Source organism: Ptychodera flava (assembly GCF_041260155.1).
Source record: "Ptychodera flava strain L36383 chromosome 3 unlocalized genomic scaffold, AS_Pfla_20210202 Scaffold_25__1_contigs__length_14229661_pilon, whole genome shotgun sequence".
NCBI lineage: Eukaryota > Metazoa > Hemichordata > Enteropneusta > Ptychoderidae > Ptychodera > Ptychodera flava.
In genome coordinates, this window is record NW_027248279.1 from 7,143,890 (window position 1) to 7,169,931 (window position 26,042).

The 26,042-nt window shown below is 37.0% G+C and overlaps 1 long non-coding RNA gene across 1 annotated transcript; it reads left to right on the forward strand.

Moving 5' to 3' along the window:
* Nucleotides 1-1,273: 1,273 nt before the first annotated feature.
* LOC139125282 (uncharacterized) lies at nt 1,274-4,113 on the forward strand. The gene is made up of 2 exons (XR_011550183.1): nt 1,274-1,640; nt 2,079-4,113. It is a non-coding gene; the product is annotated as an uncharacterized lncRNA (long non-coding RNA).
* Nucleotides 4,114-26,042: the final 21,929 nt, after the last annotated feature.

The following is a 26,042-nucleotide window of genomic DNA, read 5'->3' on the forward strand; positions in this document are numbered from 1 at the left end:
TATTCTTAACATCTATTTGACCAGATTCTTCAGAGTCAGAAAGGTCTATAAAATATTAAACCAGTTCCCGTCTGCAAGGAGTTATCTTCCCAAAATTATCCATAGCAACGTTCAGCCGGGTAATGTCAAACATTATTGTTTGATAGGCAATAATACTGTCTCTTGTTTGCTGCGGGATGTGTGCACCACGATAATATTTACGGATTAAGGTTAAATTATGACCTAATTTGCTGCCAACAATAGTTCGATAAGTACGTGTATTCTGCACAAACATTGTTGATTTAGAAAGAAAATATCACTCCTGTAAATAATAGATTCACTAGCTCCAAATTGGCTATCTCTAATACCAAGTTTTTTAGTCAAGCCATGAACATGTTTCACTCTTACATTAATTTATCAATAGGGAAATTACTTGCAACAGAATTACGCACTTGATAATACGTTTGTTATTTATGTCCTTATAGGAGAAAAGTGTAATTTAAATACAAAGCGATATTCTCTGAACAACTCTGAATTTAACTGTGCTGCCAGTATCACTTATCCGGCACAAATGTTCAGCAGAATAACCTTAATAGTCGCGCAAGCGCTTACTGACTACGCATGCGCTTATTCATAATATACTATGCGAGTAACCGGAAGTGTACCCTTCTTCTCCATGAGCGCCGCCATGTTTTTTTATTGAGTACTCGTAAATAAACAAATACGAAACAAATTACAATTATATAACATGCCTTTTATAAAATATACCTCTCTTATTAGCCAGTAAATGTTATTATGCACCTTGTCGCTGATACAAATATCGTTAATATAGATAAAGGGAGAAAACTGTCGTGCATATGAACGGTGGCATACGCAAAGAATGCTGGGATGGAATTATAAGAGCGCCCTCTGTGTCAATAATTAGATTCAAAAATTGTCAGTTTTTAGACGGACGCTATAGTTTTCAGCTTGCAAGTGGAAGATGGGCAATGCGGTTACCATTGCAATGATAATGATTGCATAATACGTCCCTTGTTTAACGCAATAGGCTGTTATCATTGTAAAAATTGCAAATTTTTGTCCAAAATCTTACACGCTACAGAAAATCTATACCTGCCCTGCTGCAGGGTTTGACGTCGTGTACGTACTTGAACTGCTTTCATCAGAGGGAAGCTGGGCATAGTTGTCATATAAACGTTTATGAAGTAACAATTACAGTTTATCATGAATCAATACAAATAACATTGCCAATCTTAACCCCTGGCGCTACACCAAGGGCTGAGCCTATATAACCTTAATATCAAATTATGCGGTGTGCAAACTGCTGTCTTTTGAATTAAATATTTCCGCTGTGCAGGGCAATAATGCATATTTTCATGGTACTCTGAAAACATCAATTTACAATGACAAATACATGTTTGCTGTTATCAAATCAAAGATCTATAACTAAACTGAACCAAGGAGCCCGTCAGAATACTTATTCTCTTCATAATTATCAATAACGACAAATGCTATTAGTACGATCTGAAAATAATCATGTTTTCTTGATAACAGATGTGATGTTAAGCATCGAAAACGATAAAATAGATGTTTCTGGAACTGGCAGTGGCACCAGCACCACCAATGATGTGCAGACAAGTGCACTTGTTCAAAATCAGTCCGTAAGTGTTTTTGTTCAAAACATGTCACACCAACATGTATGCATAATCGTTATCAATAGGAAAACCAACTTAGCGTTAACATTTACATTGTATTTGACTTTGGAAATGCATTTTAGAGAAGATCATTAGTTTTCAATCTCGAAACAAGTTGCTGATATTTTTGCAGTTTCAAATGAACCTATAGAAGGTCAGAAAGACAATATTTCCGTATATTTTTGCACGTGGGATGATAAAATACGTGAACCATACTGTCTGTTCTTTCTGTCAATGTGAAACATTGTTTTCTGACCCTTTTTAATGTAATATCTCGTATATATAAACTTTAAGCCCACATGTACAATGAGTACCACCATCTAGTCATTTTGGAATATGCAAATCAGTTTCATGTTTTTGAAGTTTTAGCAATAATGATTCACTCCAAACGAAATAATTTCACAGCTCGTCGACAAAGGTAGTGAGATTTCGCAAACAGACGATGACAGTGAGACCTCGCAAAGAGACCAAGACAGTGCATCATGGACGAGCAACTCAAGATCACAGTCGTTCCAATGCCAAGAATGCAAGTTGGTATTTAATACAATACCAGAACTCAGGACTCATAATGAAAGCCACAAAACTCACGTTTGTTGTATTTGTGATAAGCCTTTTACGTCTGCTGCCGATCTGAAAGAGCATGAGATTATGCACAAACAGATATACGCATGCGAGCAGTGTGATGCCAAATTTACGATGAAAAGAAACGTAGCAAGGCACGTCCAATCAAAACATGGTCCGTCTTTACAAATGAAATGTGACAAATGCAATAAAACTTTCAAAACAAAGCAAAATTTGAAGGAACACCAAGTTGTTCATGAAAATAAGGAAGCATCCTTTGCGTGTGATAAATGTGGGAAAAAATATAAACGAAAGAAGGATTTAAATGATCATCAACGTAAGAAACACTAACTGAGGTTTTCTTATTGTTAATGAAGTTCAACTTAGTTTTGTACTTTTTTCAAGAATGGCAGAAATAGTTTCTTATCAAAATGGTTCTTATGTATAAAAGGACGCACGATGTTACTGCGTTTTAGTGTCCAGACACACAGCAATTGTCTTCTTTCTCATAGCAAGTAATAATTTTTTTCTCTCTGCAAAACGTAGCTTCAATACCTTCAGAGTTCAAAACATGGTTTTAATCATATGTTTAGCATTGCCAACATATAGGTAATAAAAAGAGATGAGTTTTAAGTTTTCAACAATTCATATTTCCATTATATAAATGGTATTAAATCATTTAATCTCAGCAGTGAAATAGTAATTAAGTCTAATATAGGTTTTGACATGTCGTACCTATGAATGATTTTGAATTTATATGTTACCGGTTAATGTCTTTATCTTAGTGTAAGTACTTTTCAGCTTTACATATTTTTGTAAATTTTTCTCAGCTCAAATGAATAGCATAGTATTGCCTAAAATGTATACATCTGCAGGTCAATCTTTAATATCTTTGACAGGGGCAAAACTATAGAGCACTTTCCCGAATTCAATTAAAACTCAAATATCTGGGTGTTAGTTCACAAAAGCCCTGAAAGACTCTCTCTTCCGAAAATATCTTTCTTTGTATTAATGTGCTTGTGTAATTGATAGAATTCGAAGGTCAAACAAATTCGAGATGTAATAAACTAGCATTATAAGTCTTTTCACAGTCAGTTTTATCTCTACTAAAGTACTTGTATCATTTATTGGGCAGCAACCCTTAATACGTCTTGATAGTGCAATGTACATACTGCACGAGCTATCAAGGAGAGCTCGACAAGCGTATGGCCATATCCCTAGCCCTTTACTGTCATTGTATTCTATGGTACTTGAATTTTGTTGTTTCTGTAAATTTAAAAAATGACCAAAAAAAATGATTATAATGGTGATGATTAAATCAAATATTTTAGTAGTGAATTTATGGCTTGACTTTTTTATTTTGACTTCATATGAAGATTTACATGATGTAAACTTTTGTATAGAATAAGTCAAAGGAAATGAAAGTTGACTGAGAGAACGCAAAGTACAGCATTGCTTTCGTACTAGCGAGCTAAACTTTCTGACCAAGAGTCAATTTTCTTTAATTTGATTTCATTCCGGCACACGAGCTTTCCACCGATTTCTTGTCTACTGCCTCGAAATTTGTGGGAAAAACAGATTGGCCGAGTTTCGAAATACATAGAATTACGTGAACGAGAAGACCACCAATTACTATGCCTGTGGCTGATATATATGTGTAAAATTTCCAACGTTACGACATCCACAGACCTAGAAAACTTTCTTATGGACTCTTTGAGAGAGGGGGGTTTTTGGTACTTTTAGAGATAATTTCGTCCTGTGAACCCGTATGTCTCAAAATGGCACAGAAACAGTTTTTTGTGACATCAAAGTGTGGAATGGTGTGTATCTCTGTTGCCAAATAAAGTCTCCGTAAGGGGCCAAAAATGTTTTCAACGAAGTCTCTGGAAAGGCATTCATTGTGTATTACCACTCTTCATCCTGCAGTACTGGCAAGATAAGAACATCTTTATTCTGAAAAAAATTCTAGCTCAAGGTAAGGAATAGGAGAAGAAGTGAATTGCTGTATATCAGTCTGCCCTCCTCCAATGTTTGCAAACTCTAGAAGTTTTGATTCTGTTTTATCTCAATAAGGTCCGTTTAACCATTTAAATGCAAAACACAAAATGGATACCATTTCCACGATGAAAATGTCGGAATCATTTGACTTTAATACTACGACATACGATTTTTAAAAATACTCTGCAATGAAACGGGCGTGACCTTTATCTTCGACAATAAACCGATGACCTTGACCTTGATAATAAAAGTTGATCTTGTGGCATATTAATGTAATGTCATTATTTCTAAATGCCAGGAATGCAGGATACAGTAAGGCTGAATTATTAACATACACAGGGAATATAGTATGTATTGTAGTAAGGGACCTATCATTTTTTGGGAAGAATTGGAATTTAAACTGAGGGTGAAATATAAAAGGTTACCATCCAAAATTCACCAAATATAATAATTATGAACCCGTTCATAGACATCTCTTTATGATAGAACAAGGCTTAGAAAACGTTTCTAGAAATTATACATTCAAGAACGACGAAAAGCTATACAAAGTGCAACAGAAGACATTTGTCAAACACTGAAATAATTTTTTGTTAAATTACCAGCAACAGTGTCAAAACGCATGTTCGATATGCCATATATACCAACACATGTACAACAATGGATAGGTCTGTGATAAATTTGATCATGGTGGAATACCTTACCGGCACCCCTTCACAGACTCCTTTGGAATGACGGGGAGGGGAGAATCCATAAAATACATTTGCCAAAATTTTTCGTATGCCTCCACTGCACAAACAACTCAAAACGCGTTCAAATATACCCTTCTGACTTCCAATCTCCATCAAAATAAAACTGACGTGATTTTGGAATGGTGTATTTATTTTATTTTCTGGATATTTTGATGTAATACAGCAAATATTTTGTGTGCTCAGCTGAACAAATTTGGACTTTTCGTAAGCAGCCAAACACCTCTGTTTCTTCGAATTACTCAGACTAACAAATCAATGCAAAGCTGCATAGACATTGCTAAGGGGTGATCCATTTGGTATTCGGGGAGGGGGGAGGGCTTGAAAGATTGACTATTGAGCATTACTTCTTTCTCCCTAGTTCACTGGATTTATTTTCGGTTCAACTGTGTGAAATCTGGCATCTTTCTTTTCTTTTCTTTTCTTCATTTCCCTTCTCAGGGTACTCTATTTTCGTGAGCGGATACGCGCGGTGAAATGCCATTACCCGCTGTTGTTTTGTTAAGATGCTTTCCTTAATATAAAATGGGAAAACTGAATAATAATATCGGGTTCTTATATAGCGCACATATCCACAAGTACATGTGATCAAGGCGCTTTACAATTATTATTACCCCTGGTCACTGGACCTAATATGATACCACTCAACTCCCTGGGGAGCAAACAACAGCTCACATGTGCAGCCAATAAGCGCAGCAGAGCTAAACGCACACATAACAACCTCTGTCCTACCAGGTACCCATCACTCCTGGGTGGGGAGAAGCAATGAGGAATAAAGTGCCTTGCTCAAGGACACAACACCACAGCCATGCCGGGGCTCGAACTCACCATCCTTTGATCGTGAGTCTACTGCTCTAGCCACTGGCCCATGATGCCTCCATTAAAATGGGAAAACTGAATAAGGAAACAACTGTATAGCAGCAACAAGTTACCATGTAACTATAAGCAAATAGCATCTGCTTCAGGAATGTAGAATGTTTGGAAGAAAACAGAGGCATCCTTTACTACAGCAAAATAACTGAAGGATACAGAAGTCATCGAGGTCTCAATCTGTAAGAAAGCCGTTACCACTGTTTGTGGTTCAGTTTGTTCTACGTACTAGACTAAATGCATGTGTCAGAACCGACTAAACATTTGAAAGACGCAAATGCATAGATGTTTTTGAAATCTAAAATGATATTATTCCAATTACTTGGGGTTGTTATGAGGGGGTTTCTCTCTCCTGAAACAGTAAACTTTGAATTTTACAATGGAGTTCTTTAGTGGCCATTTTGAGTATTTTTGCTAAGTTTCATATATAAGCTACATGTGCTTGGGATGTCTGATCTTTCAAAAGATTATGTGATACATTGATTCCAATTAAGTAAAACTGTAGCAGAAGTAGAACAGAGAATAATGCTACTTACTTATTGTAAAACAGCGGGCGTAAGTGTAGGTTAAAATATTAATCAAATCAGGACTTTAATGAAATAAAATGCATCGTATTCAGATGTTATAAAAATGTCGTGATACAAGACGAAAATGAGAAAAATATGCTATGAACAATGAGACGCCCGATGGGCGCAAAGATTCAGGGGTATAATAAAAATGGTGTGCCCGAAGGGCAAGCCAATAAGTGAAATATGTTATAAAATGGGGCACACCAAAAATGGAAAGAAAAGACTGTCCGTGCATTATTTTTTTGTTCATATCTGCTGACAATCCTTTTTGTTTTCCATCATCTACAGCTGGATTTTTTAAAGGCAAACTTTCGAAATCTTTTCCCAAAATTTTCCAAACCGCCTGGGATATTAATTGGTCTATTCCTTACCACCATGCCAGTCGCCGGGAATAATTCCCTTCATTCTCAGCAACACAGATCAATCGTGCATGGTAACACTGGATGGTAACTTTACTGTTGTCGAAAATCTCATGTCCTCTGCTGATGTAGATCTTGACAAACAATTTTTCAGCCTCTCTTGTCTCGCTGTACGCTTTCACAGTATATTACTCGCACACAGAAGACTCCAGAGCACTTGACTGAATATCACCATCTCCACAATTTATCTAAAATTTTCAATGCAACTCGTGAAAATAGTGAGAATTTTTCAGATCTTACCCGAAATTCTCTAAACTGTCGTCACTCGATGCTTTGATACTCTAACTTAAAGTTTGGGGATTTCTTGTTCATTGATTTAGTTGAATTTGTAACACTTTCAGTGTCTACGTACTTTCTAATCTACTAGACAGTCTGCCATCACTTCGGTCAAATAAAAAACCCGTGGATTACGGAAGGTAAACAGTACAGCATAAGGCGAAAACTTGATGTCATCAGAACTGTGCGAAAACAGTTAAGGAAACTCAATACTGTGAAATAAAAGGGAGGCACCGTGGCCCAGTGGTTAGGGTAACGGACTCACTGTCAAAGGGTGGTGGGTTCGAGACCCGGTATTTCCAGAGTAACGGACTCACTGTCGGAGGATGGTGAGATCGAGACTCCAGCACGGTGTTGTGCCCTTGAGCAAGGCACTTTACTCCTAAGTGCTCCATTGGGGGTTAGTGGGTTATGCATACCTCATCCTGTAATTGGGCTAACGCCTGTTGGATGATGGACTGAATAAAAAAAAATTAAAGAAAAGAAAAAAAAAATAACAGTCAGCATACATTGCAAAGACAATATCCATGAGTGTGTGATGGTAATACTCAAACAAACAATAGTTATATATCATGTCTATTCCTTCGCTTGTGATAGCGTACTGAGAAAATCCTGGACAGTTACATGAGGGCGCCAATATTTATTTATTTATTTATTTATTTATTTATTTATTTATTTATTTATTTATTTATTTATTTATTTATTTATTTATTTATTTATTTATTTATTTATTTATTTATTTATTTATTCAGTATGCTTAAATATGCACGGATAAATACAAAATAATGATAAGAAATAATTAAAATAATAAAGACAGAACAGTTGCTACAAAGGAGCAATTTAACCTTCATAGTATTCAATAACATACCTAGACAGATAACAAAAGTTCATCTACCAACTGGGCTAAAATCGAATCCCACCAATTGTATCAAGTACGCTACAATCACATAACAGGTGTTTTCTTAATGACTTTCTTAACATACTTAAAAGGCGATTCTCTACTTAATATTTGGTATGCAAAAAATATTTCATTGGCTGTAATTGTTTCTGATGTTTGAAATAAGTCAATCTGAAAAGCACACATGTCTTTACATAACATTGCAATTTCGGACCAATGTGAATAGTGTACGGTTACATCATTGCTCTAAGTTTTTAAATATAACATGATCGTGTCATAAAAAAAAACATTTGTAACTAAAACAGATAATGCATTTATAATAATTTCCTTATACATAAATATAATCAAGTTAAACAATATCAATTATGACGAGCGTCTACAGTGAAACTACAGTTTCAGTTCGGATCCAAATGGAACCCAGTTTGTAAGATTATGGTGTAAAATATTTTGTTAGAATGAAGGTTAATCGGAGATTGAAAAACAAACATGAAAACAACAAGTTAATTCTTAGTGCATGAAAACATAATTCAGATAAAATATAAGGGCCTGATAAATGCTGTTTGCGCATTTGCGTGAACATTTCATGTTGTAGGAGATACAGGTTATGATACAGGTTAATTTAGAAAGAGCATGTCACCATCGACAACAGATGAAGAAAATCATAAACACTGAAATATGACTTCAAACAATCCTCAGCTCCCGTTGATACTGTGCAGCATACTCACTGATTACAGCAAATATTGTGTGTGCTGAGACGAAGAAATATTATCACTTCATGAGTAACCAATCATCTCTATTCGCTTGATGTAGGCTCGAACTATAAGATCTAAACTGGACAGACATTCCTCACTGTCCTTTCAGTTGCCGCGAATAATTCTCCTCATTCCTAGGGACAAAATAGTGTCAAACTTTGTTTCTACTCGCATGTCAGATGATAACAGTATCACCAAGCTTAAGACTGGTAAGCCAGAAGACCATTGACAAGTGTGTCCATTCCGAGGTTGATTCAGTCTATCTTAAAGAACAGATAAATTACAACTTTCCAATGAGGACACTTAGTCCCTTAAAGGCACTGTTCGCGATCCCTGGGATCGCCTTTGATCTAATCTGTTAGAGGATTATGGAGGTGTGATAGCCTTTTGTTTTCTATTGAAATTGTAAATCTGATGGGTAAATTTTCTGATGAGACTATCTGGTGCCAACACTACGAGATCTCGCCTGAATGTTAGGAAATTTTCCTATCTTCCAAGATCCATGCCGTTTTACAACGATCTAGTGTATAAATACAATTTGGTTGAAATCTTCACCAATACGTCTGTCTTCCGTCAGACCGTTGAAGCTATTTTTTACAGATAATATGTGTGTGTGTTTTATGTTTGTTACAGATTTTTATCTTAGCTTTTATTGTCAGACCTGTCGGTTGGCTTTTGGCCTGTTGGTTCCCAATGGAAAATAAATAAAATAAAATAGACTAATCAATAATGATGTAAGAATATAACATAGATGTGTTATAAATGTGTATATAACACAGATGTGTTCTAAAATGTGTAACCGAAACATGATAATTAGTGCATTTATTATTATTTTGTTATAAAGAAATATCATCAAATGAAAATATGAGTTCTGATGAGCATAGTGATTGGCAAACTACGCAGTTTGAGTTGGACTCCAAAGGAACCTCAGTTGGTAAGATGTGGGTGTGAAATATGGTGGTAGGGTGGAAGTTGAGAGAATTCAAACAAACATGAGAACAACAACCAAGAGGCCTAAAAAACAAGCATTTATATCATCATTTATTCACATAGAGTAGACGAAATCTTTGGCTCGAAATTACACCATGGACGTTTTTTGTCCTCAGCCATGAAGAACAGTTAAGGAACTTGCAGTTTTCTGGCCTCTGGATGATTTATACCACTATATTTGTGTTGCTATGTGTTCACACATGATTGCGTCTCTTAAGAAGACGGGGGACCTTGGGATAATGCCTGGGTTTCAAACAAACGCCACAATCACAATGTATAGCGCCCCCACACGTCTGCATTCATGAGACGTCACTGTAATTGTCAGTAAGGCCAAAGTAATTAAATTCTATGTTTTGCGTCCACTCTAAATGGGAAAAGGTACGAGTCTAAGCGGCTGAAAAACACACACAAGAAAATTAACACAATGTAATTTGATTGCAGCAAATAAAAAATTGTAACAACATTTTAGTTCAGAAAAGCTAAGCGGTTATGTCCTAAAATTTCCTATTCAAATACACTGTGTGTGTTTTTCATGAAAACCTTAAAAACCTAGGCGGATTTGGACGCAAAACAAAGAATTTAATTACTTTGGCCTAAATGAATCGCACATCACAAAACACAAAACCAGAGTACTGTTTAAAATGTTTTATTGCATAAATTCTGTTACAAGCCTGTGCATATGCAAGTGTACGAAATTTTTTACGTATTGTAAAAATACTTCAACTTCCACAACAAATCACCCAAAAATACAGTAATAAAATCAACATGATGAAGTATGACTTCATTTTTCATTGTTTTCCTACTCCAAACACATATTGAGATACTCGGTATTCAGCTTGTCAACTCTGCCCGTACATGTGCAGGCTGCATTATTACTGTCGACACAAGTGAAAATTCTGATGCTGACCGAGATTCCAATGTAAACAAAACTGTACTTCTCACATGTAGACACTGTGTTGTCAAGCTGAACTACGGATGATTGAACACGTTAAACATGTTGAATAACATATAATGCAGTAGAAATATAAAACAAAACAGTGGAAAAATCCTAGATAGTGTCAGCTAATGGCGCTGTAATACCTTGACAACAATCATATCAAAGGTTTGTACCTGCACCATTATTTGTAAGAAATTGTCCACTACTATTGTTTCACACGATTTCATGACATTGTGAATTACTATCAAAACATTCTACGAAAAGGTTTCAAGAAAATTTGTCTGTTTAATAGATGACCTGGATGTCGAAGTCATCCAGTATCTACAACGTTAAACATTCTAAATCTCAGCTAATCGTCATGTTGTTTGGATTAGAGTTTAATAAATTTTGCGTTAATATGCGCACCTTTGACTTAGTCAGGCATCATCTCACTTGTGATTAACTAAAGCGTGAATTGACATGGAAAACATATTGAACAATGTAAAGAGCTAAGCTAGATTTCTATATTTTTAAATTCCTGGCTACATTCTGTAACACTCTGTTAAACAAAAACCAGAGACGGGCATAGTTTGCATCATTCAATGCTCTTCTCTTCTAATATATCAGCTTCCTCCCCTTCCTTCGTCTGACATGGGGAAACTGATCTCTAGATCTGATCCAATCAGATTAGGTCCCACTACTACAAATGCACGCTACCCAGTTATCATGCATATACAGTTTCTGAATAATCTGAGTAAAAACACACTAGAAAGCGATGAACTGAGATCAGCTGTTAAGTAGGAACAACATTAAACTGGCTCGTTCATTGGCAATGATATTTTGCGCCAAATATTGCCAGTACCAGTCCGATGAACGTCATTGGCAATGCGACCTTTGACCTACCAGCGCCGCTTTTATTACACAGATCACCTTGACAACAATAACGACAACTCCATACGTTGTATTTTGTATCACAGTGATAATCTACTGCCAACTTGGCCTTTTCCTGAAGACAGTCATCAAGGGAGTGTTTACTGAATGAACCGTAGCAGCCCTTGGTTATACGGAGTTTGCCGTCGTCACCTGAGAAAATACGAAAGTGAGTGAGTGAGTGAGTGAGTGAGTTGTTGTTGTTGTTGTTGTTGTTGTTGTTGTTTCTTTATTCCTCCTCAAGAAAGAGAAGATTTACAACACACAAATAAACTCATACAGATGCAAAGGAAAATGAGAAAAAAGAGGAAATTACATTTCAAATCATTCTTTCAGCTGAATAAGCTAAAATGTTCAAACATCTAAAGCTCGTTTACATCAAAAAGATATTGATAAGTTATCATTTTCCATGTATTTGATTTACCACTTGTGGCTGTTGAAAGTTGTGGTTGTTATCTTGTAAAATACAAGAAACAAACCCAATATCATCTAAGTTAAATAAAGTAACAGCAAAATATACATTAACCTTATGAAATACTGTTGTCCAAATAGCATCCCTCAATTCAGTAGTGTCAATACAGGAAGTGAGCAAGTGGGTTAAATATTTTTATACAGCACACTGAAATTTCGTACATAGAAGTTCTGCTGGTAACGCAAGAGCTGCTGCAATTCTATAAATAGTAAACCTTTGATGCGGGAGGTTACGTAATACAGTATATAAATAAAGAGATTTGATATTTTTGTGTAGTTAGAAAAAAGAAATAAATCTCCTTTTCCTTCAAGCCTTTGTCTTCAAGCAGTATACTCTTTTTCATTAATAGCTTCCTTCACAATAGTTTCCAATATTGCTTTTGGAGGAAAATACCCTGTTGCACAAAATTCATCAAAAAATACAGAAGGTTGTATTTTGACAAAATTCTCGTAATATCAGGAATAAATCCTGGAGAGTTTTGAACAGAGGCAAGCTTAAATTCAAAGAGAAGTTATCAAAATATAAATTTTCTAATGGCTACATTATCACAGTTACAAAGCATTCCAAAAACACGCAGTTTGCAATTATCAATGTAAGCTTCAACTGATATCAATCCTAAAACACTTAAAACTAAGTCAGTGGGTGTTCTTTGAGGTAAACCTTTGATAACTTTGGCAGCATAACGCTGACACTTTTCAAGCATTTGCAGTTCAATATTTGTAATAGTCCATAGTTCACAAGTATGTAATGCTGCTGGAAGACACATGCGTTTCCACACTTCCGTGCTTACAATAGGATTTAGACGATGTGGTCCAATGCAAACACTACGTAAATAATGAATTAAACATCTTTTTTTTTACAAGCTGAAAGTGTACGTTCCATTCTTGATAATGTGTTTGTGATTTGCATACCAATAACAGTGATATCATTGACTTTTTCGAGACGACAGTTATGCAGAGAAATATTTCTATGCTTACACAGTCGTTTGCGTTCTCTTTTACTTTCTCAAAAAACAATGATTGTGAGTGGGTGAATGAGTGAGTGTGTAAGTGAGTGTGTGTGAGTCAGTGAGTCAGTGAGTCCGTGAGTGAGTGAGTGAGTCAGCGAGTGAGAGAAGCAAAAGGAAAGAGGAGTTTCATTAGACAAACCCTCATAAAATAGGGTAGGGCAGTTGAGAACTTTCTGGTTAGACTTTCAATTTTAGTTGAAACGATCAATCAAAAAATCAGCAAATTCATGCTTGATGTTTGAAAATGAGAAAAAAGTTAAAGGTCGGAGGGTTTTCAATCGGGTGGGTCTGTTACGGAAACACAATTGCTTTAATCGAGACCGTCTCAATGCTTTGTACTCTTCGACGACCTCGCCCTTGCGGTGGGCAACATGAACCCTAACATGCATGCGATAACATGAGACACTGTAAATCTGCGTATAATATTCAAATAACTAGTCATCTTACTGTTGTACTCGACCTGAGTAGAGCAGGTATCGTGAGTCTCATTGGTCGGCAGAACAGTGTCGTCACATATCGTTTCATTTAGACATTCTGAGTTGTCATTGGCAACGGGTGGCATTTGACCGTCATACTGTTCCTTGCAGATGTAACACTTTAGGCTGTACACTGAAAGGTAAAATGTAAAATGGATTGTCATCAGCAGACATCGAAGAACAACGGCTGCTGATGTTGTGACGTATTTTACCTGGCTCCATCTGACACGACATGTAACAAAGGTGTAACACAAGGTTACAAAAGCTGTACATGTTTTTATAGCAAAGGTAAAATAAAAATATAAAAGATTGTCGGTTCCTATCCATACCAGTTTCAGAGAAACTAGACACACTGGCTAACAACTTCAACCGAAGCGCAAAGCTGGTATAATGAGGTTCATAAATTTTAAAATTATCAGCGTGAATGACTTCAATGCGGCCGTTGAAACTTTCATGGTCAAGGCGACTTTCACCAAATGACATTGTCGACATAAAAATTTTCCATCTTCAGAATCTAGATAATTTTTATCGAGAACGTACCCGGCTGACTTATTGGGTGATGATATTACAGCCAGAAATCAACAACTATATCATACCAGCGTTCTGATTGGACGAGATGTGAAAAGAACCATGGCATATTCGCAATGTACCACGGTTGGCACACGCGCGAGCTTTCGGCAAAAGCAAAAACCTTTTCTGACGTTCCATGCCAGAATTTCAATACAATGTTATGATATGATAGCAATAAATCACACCCACAGAGGGTATATTACTCGATTTTGACCAGTTCACTTCATAGATGCACTCGCTATCGCTCGTGCATATATGTAGTGTACTGGTCAAAATCTCGTGGTATACTGTCGCTGGGTATGCTTTGTTGCTTAAATAAACAACGTCAAAGTGTACGCCTTGGCTTGTAGTCTTTGCAAACCAGAACGTAATTGTAAAATCAAATTATATAAATCAATGTATCACTTTCTGACACATTTGTGAATATGAAATAGCTAGTTCCACCAATAAATAGTAAACACATTATACAAACGTACATGAAATGTCGGTCAAGCAGAAGTCGCTTTCCACCATATTACTCACATTCTCTTTGTTTGTTCCATATTTAATGCATTAGTAACACCCTAAGAACACAATCGGACACAAATACCAGCAGATATACCAATAACTGATGTCGCAAGCGATATACACAATAGGTAAGTTTACAGCCATCGTCTTGAACAGTGTAACTAAGACGAATAATGTGCTGATCCCTAGGTCAGGTCTTTAGAAATCAGAGCTACTTGCTAAGGCATTTCGTCCCAGGTGACAAGATTCACTGATAACTGAAGCCGTATACCAAGACCCTGTCTATTTATATCGTAGTAATCATTCAGCTATGCAGTCGCGTTTCTCTCTCTACAGACAACTGTCACCTTATTTGACCAGCAAATATACTACCACAAAGATTCCTCAAGCTGCGCGTAATTCATCCTTGCGCGTAAATAAAGCACCCTAACAACAAACAGGTGGTTGTGTAGGAGCAGTTATTCCTTTTTATACAGAGTGAAAACTGAACATTTACAGTATTAAACAAAATGACAACTTCAAACAAAGTCGATTGATAAGATCCATGGTTGTTCAAAAGGCACTCGCATATTATGTCAAAACTAAGAGTGTGTTCATATTGATTTATAAGAACATTTTTGTGTTCCTAGGGGAACTTTTATTGTCATGTTTGTTTTATATGTGATGAAAAACGACGTGTCAAAACGTTCAAATATCACATCAGAGATTGTTCAGTTGTGAGGATATATAATCTATTTTACTGCAAGTCCGGGATTATCAAGCTGTGAAACAAACTAACTTTAATGTTGTTTGTATAACCTGGAAATTCTTTTTTTCCGCAAAACAACATAAAAGGACTCTATAAAACGAATAATCAAGGTCTTCTTTGTCTTCATCTACATTTACTTGTTTTAATCCCACTACTCCAATAAGATTGAAATATGCATGTGACTGGTATACCGGCTGACTGTAACTGACTGGGGTCATCGCCACAGAACTGCTTGGAGCCAAACCATAGGCTTTCTTGGTAGTTTATTATGACACTGATTAATTCCCAAACTGATAAGTTAATCTTTGAATAACTCAGCCATTTGCTGCTTTATAACGTGATCTATATGACTAATCTCCCACTCCTGCTAACTACCTTGACAGTATAGTAGCAACAATAATTTCCATCATTTTTCCCGTACACCGTTGATGGTTTCTGTTCAAACTGTGAACTTTTGATCTGTAACATGTTCAATGTGCTATACGCTAGAGAGCGAAAATTCAAATGCCAGCAGAAACCGTCGACGGCTTACGGAACAAAATTTTACAGCGCGCACGACAGTCCGTCGTGTATTGCACTACTAACTGACAAAAACACTGAGCTCGCAATACAGCGCAACACTTCACTGTTAAGTAAATAAAACATTTGCGTAATACAAGTTCTTGGGCCCCGTTGTCTTTCGCCTGGGAAATTTTCATAAATTTCGACGATTTTTTTGGGTTCTTTGATAATGTAATGGAAATAACAGACTCCGCCGGGACCATTAACGTATATTTGTTGGCGCGGGCGAGAGGAAAGCCAAAATTTATGGGCGCGAAGCCTGGGCGCGAAGCCTTGCCCTTTAATTTTCGGCTCCCCTCTCGCCCTTGTTCATAAATAAATGTTAATGGTCAGAGCGTCGCCCTTTGTTTCTATACAATTCAACATTTTGACGAGCACATAGGCATAAGGCATTCTACAGGGTGAACCACTTTAAACTGGTGAAAAAGCTCATTGACAGGAATGTTCTATGTACATTTTCAGATTACTTTATTATTGATATAGAAATCAGTAATTCTGTGTAAAATGGGTTGATTCTTTGTCAGACTGGTTTCATGTTTCGAATGGTGTGAGACAAGGGGGTGTTTTTCCCCATATCTCTTCAATGTGTACGTTGACGATTTGATAAATAAGTTTTCTGATTGTGATATAGGTTGCCATATTAGTGGCGTCTGTGCAAATAAGTTAGCTTCTGCTGACGACATGACTTTACTCAGCCCAAGTGTGAAGGGCGTACAGTGTCTCCTTAGAATTTGTGAAATTTACACCAAAGAGTTTGACATCACTTTCAATCCTTGTAAAACTGTGTGCATGATTTTAATGGGACAAAAGTAAAAACCAAAAGAATTCCTAGACTGACTCTCAGTGAAAAAATCTTGACTTTTGTATCCACGCATACCTACCTTGGTCATGTCATTTGTAGAACTGTGCATGACGATGACGATATTGAGAGACAGAGACGGGCATTTTGGGCAATTTAAATTTTGTTTATTTGCAGCTCAATGTGGAAATCTATACTGTTGCCATATTTGGGTAACTTACAGAGTTAAAGTTATGAATAAGTTATAGGTTATGTATAGTAATGTGTGGAGAAGACTTTTAGGTCTTCCTTCATTTAGTAGTGCTTCTACGATGTATGCTACAAATCATATCATGTCTTTTAGAGAAGTTATGCGCAGAAATAGCTATAGCTTTAAATGCAGACTTAAAAAATCAACAAATGTACTTATTGTCGCTATCTCTTCATCAGATAGAGTAATTGATAGTGCATTCTTTAAGTTTTGGAGAAAGCAACTGAATTTGAGTTTTGTATTCATATTCATTTACTTAATTTCTTTTCTGTATATGGACTATCGAGTCTGAAATAAATAGTAATAATAATAACATAGCTATCGGGTTTATTATGCTGAATAGCAATTACTATGAAATCGAAATCACTTGCATGACGAAAGTTAGATTCACACGGAAATGGAATATTTTCAATACGCATAGAGTAGATATGTAATCATGGCGGTATCTAATCTATTAGTGTGATTGACTATTGTGCCGTGTGAATGGAAACCGAAATCGTCAGTAAGGTGACGAAAAACTTTCAGCTGCCTCGTAGTTCTATCAATGGAGTCAGATTTTGTGTATCGGCTACAGAACACACACCCCGCCGTATCAAATACAATTGTCGACATCCAGAGATGCAGGCAGCCAAAGGAAGGAAGAGATTGGAGCAGAAATATCCTGCTTTTAAGACCTAAAATCAGACTTTGAAGCCGCTGGAATGTAATCGACAGATATAAGTAGATCTGATGTTCTGTGCTAGCTGATTCTTGACGCATGATAATGTGGGAACGCTGGTTTTCCGATATGATTAAACCGTCACGTCGCATGTAGGCAACACCTCCTCTTGCACATGTTTAATGAAACCGTCAGGGACATAACCCTGGCATAGACACTTACCACAAGTAGATACAGCAAACATCATGATCAGGGTTAGGTATACCTTCATATTGTAGAGCGGCTCCAGCGAGATCTATCCAGTAAGTTCTTGATCGAGTAGGAAATGTTGGAAATGATGGCGACTATTGGGGGTGTGGACGACATAAGTTAATGTTTGTTGTAGCTACGGTCTTTTACTTTTAACTGATGTGGTAAGTCAGAATGATTGATGAGGCTGCCAAGCAAAGTGAAAATTGTAAATTTATACGCCCCAAGGAAGGCCTCTTTACAGCATTCATTTGTGTTTCAATTGTAAGAGGCCTCGACCTCGTAGATTTTACATGAAATGTGGCTTTCATTATTTGAGCAAAAAGGTTTTAGTGAAAACAGTTAAATTTGTAGCTATGTTATAATGATTTCAAACGGTATCATTGAGGCGTAATTTGCAATCGCTAACCTAAGCTTCATGGGGATTATTGGTTCGTTTACACGACTCAAGTACTTGTCGTCAAACTCAACTGTTGACAAGATTTTGTTTGTTACCTTGGTTGGCTCCCTGTTCAAGAGTCACACAGCTCCACACTTACTATGGGGATAGAGCGTTTTCAATTTGTGCGCCTTGTTTGTGAAATTCTTTACCGTCACACCTTTGTGCTCTTCAGTCATTTGATAATGTTAAAATAGGCTTAAAAACTTACCATTTTAAGTCATTTTGCACATGAGATGTATATTTCGATCTATTTAATCGTTCTGTGATTTTATAAGTTGTTGCTTTTATTGAATCATTGCAGCAGTTATTTTTCAACTTTTTAATGTAAAGCGCATTGAGATATTTAAATGTGTAATGTGCTATATAAGAAATTATAATAATTTGATTATGATTACATGTTTTAATCTGTCGTTTGCTGGGTTTAACGACCTTTCATTAATTCGTGGTTGAGTCTTTGAAACACTTTATATCAGGAAACTACAGAACACGAGAGTGATTCATTCATCTTTGTTGGCGGGAAATGTTTCTCGGTAAAGCCGCACACTTATAGCGCTGCTCCTTCCAGCTGCTCAAAATTAAACATTACCAAGACACGTTTTCGACACGGCTGCTTAGACTGACATCGTGAATTTGAAAACTATTGTAACCTAATGTAAAATTTAAAAAAACATGTTTCTTCTACCCCATCACACCCTATTTTAAAACTTTCAACCCTAAAAAATGATTTCTCCATTAAAATGATTTTGGTCGCATTATTATTGTTTTTATGGAAGTAACACATCAGCCACATAAATAATAAATATGTCAATAAAAATAGGTTATCGATCAACCCATGAGGTAGCTGGGTAACGGAAATACAAACTTTTCATTAGCGGAATATTATTTGAGAAATGTCGTGTATGGTAGATAAGTATCCCGCACCAGCGTCCTCCTTTATTCGTAAAATCAATCTATTATTCAATCGAAAAAGCTGTCAGGGGTAAAGGATTTTAAGTTTTTTTCAGACATGAATTGTGTCACTCTATGAACAATAACAAAATTAGTGGCTTTATTTTGTTATTCATACTTGTGATTTCCACTCTGAATGCAGCCTCTCAATTCAGAATGGGTCAAATAGTTCGAAATAATGATGTGACTTAACCTGCGTACTGGTCAGAGAGAGGTAGCGGCGGCGACTGTATATTTTGGCACTTTAAAGCCGTCTTATCGGTTGCAATGTCTCAGCGATAAAGTCGTTCGAATTGGAATCTAATTTGTCATTCGTAAAATTTGTCAATTTGAAACATTCCAATGCTTATCTGCCTATCACACATGAAGAGAAAATTGAATTATATAAAGAAAAACACGATTGGAACTAATTTGGGATATTTTGATGGTGTTACGTGCTGAGAAAACGAACAAAAAGGGTGAACTCAGCAGTTAACGTTTAAACAAAATTTATTACGATAATAAATTTAATTGCTAAGTCAGGGATAGAGTACAAGCTTTAAAAGTGTACAGACTATACTTATCTCAGCTGGGACGGCAAAGCTCCAGTCTCAGAGTTGTAACAGTCTGTCGGATGAATGAAAAGTCCTTTGGCTTGCAGGCTTGAAGTTGCACAAAGTCCACAGAGTAAATCCAGCGTTGGCAGTGAAGGTCTTGAGAAGTCTTGAAAATTACTACGGCTGGAGTTTCATAACACACAAGAGACACGATCCCAAAAGTCTGACTGGAAGCTGTGCACGTCCCTTTTATACCCATGTGCTTACATAAAGGCATATAAGAACAATCTAGAACTTTTATTGACATGCTAATTACTGTTCTAAAATTATCTCTCTTACACAACTAATTAAATTTCTAGAACATTCCAAACATGACTAATTGAATTCAAGGTTGTGAGGTCATTAAGGGCAGTGACCTTGAGAATGTTCTAGACTAATTGAACTCAGGTCATGATGAGTATGGGGGAAATGACCTACATAACACACCCCCTCTTCAAAAAGAAAATGTTTCAAAGAAAAATCTTTCTTTTACAAATGTAATCTTAAAAGTGTGAACAACAATAAGCTCTAAATACGAGAGAGACAGTCTGCAATTAAATTGTCTCTGCCTTTGATATGTCTAATGTCAAGATTAAACTCCTGTAACATTAAACTCCATCTTAGCAATCTCTGATTTTTGCCTTTAAATTTCTGCAGAAAAACAAGAGGGTTGTGATCAATATAAACCACCATTGGCTGATTTGAAGAAGTAACATAAACTTCAAAATGCTGTAAAGCTAATATCAAAGATAAACACTCTTTTTCAATTGTAGAGTAGTTTCTCTGGGATTTGTTAAATTTGCGTGAAAAATAGCAAACAGGATGATCTACATCATGACTATCCTCTTGCAATAAAACAGCACCAGCAGCCGTATCACTAGCATCCACAGCTAATTTGAATGGCAAAGTGAAATCTGGCTCAGACAACACTGGATCATTTTGCAGTATGGCTGTAAGTGTATCAAATGCCTGTTGGCATTGCTCTGACCAAACAAACTTTACTTTCTTTTTAAGTAAGTTAGTCAAAGGCTCAGTAATTGTGGAGAAATTTGGACAGAATTTTCCGTAGTAACCAGCCATACTGAGAAAGCGCATCAGTTGTCGTTTGCAATTTGGTATGGGAAAACTTGAAATGGCACTGATTTTGGCATCAACAGGTTTTACCTCACCCTGTCCTACAGTATGTCCGAGGTAAGTCACCCTCGCCCAACCAAACTCAGATTTGGCAAGGTTGACAGTCAGCATTGCTTTGCTCAGTCTCTCAAAGAACTTCCGCATGAGCTTGATGTGTTCCTCCCAGGTGTCACTATACAGGACGACGTCGTTAACGTAAGCTGCACACCCGTCTAGCCCGGATATGACGTCATTGATCATCCGTTGGAACGTTGCTGGAGAGTTCTTCATTCTGAATGGCATCACCTTGTACTGGAACAATCCCTCTGGTGTAACAAAGGCGGATATTTCACGAGCACGATCCGTCAGAGGGACTTGCCAAAATCCCTTCAGTAGGTGGACTTTCGTCACATACTTGGCTTTTCCCGCTCGGTCGATGCAGTCATCAATCCGCGGGATTGGGAAAGTGTCTGTCTTTGTTAAAGTGTTGACTTTCCTAAAGTCCGTGCACATACGAAAACTGTGATCTGATTTGGGAACAAGTATGCACGGCGAACTCCAGTTACTTTTACTGGGTTCAATAAAGTCATTGTCCAGCAGGTATTTGACTTCTTCCTGGAGATATTTCGCTTTTGTTGGATTCAGTCTGTATGGATGTTGTTTTACAGGCTTACTGTCCCCAACATCAACGTTGTGATAGATGACGTTTGTCCTCGTTGGAACATTCTGAAACAGGTGTTTATATTCATGGAGCAGTTCTTTCACCTGTTGTTGTTGTTCTGGCTGGAGGTGTGCCAACTTTGTAGACTCCAGCTTCTCCAGGATTTCTGATTTCTGAAGCTTGACCTTGCCCAGCTTTGAGTTTAGAGTATTTTCCCTCAAGTCAGTTTCAATATCACCATCTTCATAATGGTTTGAACTGACTGCACTGACAGGCTTTGTTTTAGTAGGATTATCCCTATCCAAATATGGCTTAAGCATATTTATGTGACATAGCTGTTTTTGTTTTCGCCTGTCAGGTGTTATTATGATGTAATTTAAATCGCTTAATTTTTTATCAATTAGGTATGGCCCAAAGTAACGAGCATGGAGTGGTTTGCCAGGAACCGGAAGTAGAACAAGAACTTTTTGACCTGGTTAAAACTTCCGTTTTGAGGTGTTTTTATCATATTTGGTTTTCATTGACTGCTGGGATGACTCAAGATTTTCTCTGGCTAATTCACATGCTTTAGAGAGTTTTGTACGGAAATCTGACACATATTGCAAAATATTCAGACAATCATTGTCGTCTGATAGGAATTTCTCTTTAACGAGCTTAAGTGGGCCACGGACTGTATGTCCAAATACCAGCTCAAATGGGCTAAAACCAAGAGACTCTTGAATCGACTCTCTAACAGCAAAGAGCAGAAAATGTATTCCTTCGTCCCACTGCTTCTCTGTGTCAAAACAGTAGGTCCTAATCATGTTTTTCAAAGTCTGATGAAATCGCTCAGGAGCACCCTGACTTTCTGGATGATAGGCGGATGACCTATACTGTTTAATGCCTAGCTGATCCATTACTTGTTGAAATACCAGACATAAAGTTGGAGCCTTGATCGGACTGGACACATTTAGGGAGGCCGAATAAAGTGAAAAATTTGACTAAAGCTCTCACTATAGTCTTTGTCTTTATATTTCTCAGAGGTATGGCTTTGGGGAACCGAGTTGATGTACACATTATTGTCAGAATGTACTCATTTCCTGATCTTGTTTTTGGTAGTGGCCCAACACAGTCTATTAGTATCCTACTAAATGGTTCTTGAAATGCAGGAATTGGCTGTAAAGGGGCCTTTGGAATGGTCTGATTTGGCTTTCCTACCATTTGACATGTGTGACAAGTTTTACAGAAATGTGCTACATCCTGCCTGAGATTAGGCGAATAAAAGTGACTGAGAATTTTATGATAAGTTTTCCTTACTCCTTACTGACCAGCCTAGGGCGTTTCATGGGCTAGGCGCAACATTCCAGCACGATAGGGCTTTGGAACCACAATTTGATGTTTTATAGCCCAATCGTCATCAACCAAAACATCTGGAGGTCTCCATTTACGCATGAGAATACCAGATTTTGTATAATAGGAAACAGAGCTATCTGAAGTTTTACATTCATCATCTACCCTGTCAAACAAAGACAAAATATTTGGGTCTTTGTGTTGTTCTGCAATGAGATTTGATCTAGAAAATGTCTGACTTTGGTCAGCAGAAGTTTTACTGGAAGTTTCAAATCCACGAGGGATAACGGAATGATCCGTGTCAAACACCTGACTGAGAAAGGTGTCATTTAAGTCAACATCTGTGACATTATTTTTGAGAGTATTTTGATTCTCAGAAGTTTTCTTTGACATGGCTCGAGTAATAGCACATGAAGGGAAAAGCCGGGAATTTCTTCCTCTATTGGCTCTGGATTCTGATCTAAACTAGGATTATCAGTCACAAGTGGATTAGTAATGACCTTGTCCCAAGCAAGGTCGTTTCCAAGAAGAAGGTGAATCCCTTCAAAAGGCAAAAAAGGCCTAATACCTAAAGTCACAGGTCCAGAAACAAAGTCCGAAGACAAATAGACATTATGGAGAGGAACAGGAATGTAGTCATTACAATCTTCCCCCTTAATAAGAACTTTAGAACTTAGAAAACGAAAACGTTTCAGAAAACAGCAGGGTATCTGCCAACAAAAGAGACTGGGACGCCCCGGTATCTCTTAAAATTTTGACAGGGGTAGCGGAAGAGAAATCACTAGAAAGTGATATAAAACCATCATGAATGAATGGTTCGAAAATACCCATAATGCTACTTGAGAAGAATTGACCTTGACCTCATTAATTGGGGATGAGAGGGATTTAACCTCAGAAAATGTGTTGCACTAATTGAGTTGATGAAGAAATAAAGCCGGTGGGCTTAGATCCACTTTGACCACTTTGACCTTCACGTTTTCTTTTCAATTTGAAACTATCTGACATTAAATGGCCCTATTTCTTACAATAATTACAAGAACGTGTACCGAACTGCTTGTCAGAAGGAGATTGAGACTTGGGATCTGATGATGTGGGAGTGTTACTTGAATTTTGTGAACTGTTGTCATTTAATTTTCTACTCTCCTTTGAAAAATTCTTGGATGAAAAGGAGGAGTTAAATTTACCTGCATTGTTTCTGTATGAAAAGGACTGGGATGGTTTGCTGAAAAAGGAAGATTTGTGGGTCAATGAATAATCATCGGCCAAACGTGCAGCAACCTCCAATGTATCTGCCTTTTGTTCATTGATAAACGTCTTGATGTCACTCCGGATGCACCTTTTAAATTCCTCAATCAAAACAAGCTGTCGTAATTTTTCATAATTCTGACTGACTTTTTCAGAAGAACACCAACGATCAAACAGTTGTTCCTTTGTTCGAGCAAATTCAACATAAGTTTGATCCTTCACCTTCTCGCAATCCCTAAATTTCTGACGGTAAGCCTCAGGCACCAACTCATAGCCCTTGAGAATTAATTCCTTCACAGAATCATAGTTTGAAGCCTGCTCACTGACAACTGAATGTAAATTTCTCTAGCTTTACCCACCAAAGCACTCTGCAAAAGCATAGACCAGGACTCCTTAGGCCAATTCAGACTCTGAGCAATTTTCTCAAAATGAAGGAAATATTCATCAACATCCTTTTCTTGGAAGGGGGGAAATAACCTGAAATGCTTAGTGATGTCAAAATTGTCCGAGGGGAAGAATTTTCCTGACTGTCCAAGCTCTAAACGTTTTATTTCTACCTGTAATCGCTGTTCTTCTAATCGCAATTCTTTTTCTCTCTGTCTTTCTTCCATTTGCAATATTTCCTGCCTTTCCCTTTCTTCCATTTCTAACTGCATTTGTATTTTTTCTTTTTCTAATGCCTGTCTCTCTTTTTCCATTTGTAATTCTTTCTCTCTCATTTGTAATTCTAGTTTCTTGATCTCCAAATTTGTCTGCATTTCTAATTCTAATTTTCTGAGTTCAGAGGTAGACTCAGGCTCATAATCTTTCAGGGTGGATTCCTCAAATTGGCCTAAATCAACTAGATGTTTGGCAATACGGTACTGTATTTCCCTCTTGCGCATAGATCTTTTGACTTCTACTTTAAGGAAATTGGCCAGTGTTATGAGGTCGTCTTTTCTGAGGGAATCAAATGTGTCCTGATCAAGGTCATCCATTTCCTCTGGTTTAAATTCCTTCATGATTAAATTTCGCTGAGTTCACAGTATACAGTAGTTTTGAAAAGGTTGGCAAAATGTTGTCAAATGGCTCAAAATATTCGTATCCCGGACAAGCCCCCAATTTTGTTACGTGCTGAGAAAACGAACAAAAGGGTGAACTCAGCAGTTAACGTTTAAACAAAATTTATTACGATAATAAATCTAATTGCTAAGTCAGGGATAGAGTACAAGCTTTAAAAGTGTACAGACTATACTTATCTCAACTGGGACGGCAAAGCTCCAGTCTCAGAGTTGTAACAGTCTGTCAGATGAATGAAAAGTCCTTTGGCTTGCAGGCTTGAAGTTGCACAAAGTCCACAGAGTAAATCCAGCGTTGGCAGTGAAGGTCTTGAGAAGTCTTGAAAATTACTACGGCTGGAGTTTAGTAACACACAAGAGACACGATCCCAAAAGTCTGACTGGAAGCTGTGCACGTCCCTTTTATACCCATGTGCTTACATAAAGGCATATAAGAACAATCTAGAACTTTTATTGACATGCTAATTGCTGTTCAAAAATTATCTCTCTTACACAACTAATTAACTTTCCAGAACATTCCAAACATGACTAATTGAATTCAAGGTTGTAAGGTCATTAAGGGTAGTGACCTTGAGAATGTTCTAGACTAATTGAACTCCGGTCATGATGAGTGTGGGGAAATGACCTACATAACAATGGTGAATTAATATCGATTGAATCTACAAATGTCATCTCATCTGCTTTTCTTATTATATTACACACTTGTTTTGTGAGTAATCTGCGATATTGCAAAATTCAGCTATATAGCACCTAACACTTTTGAGAAATTTGCAA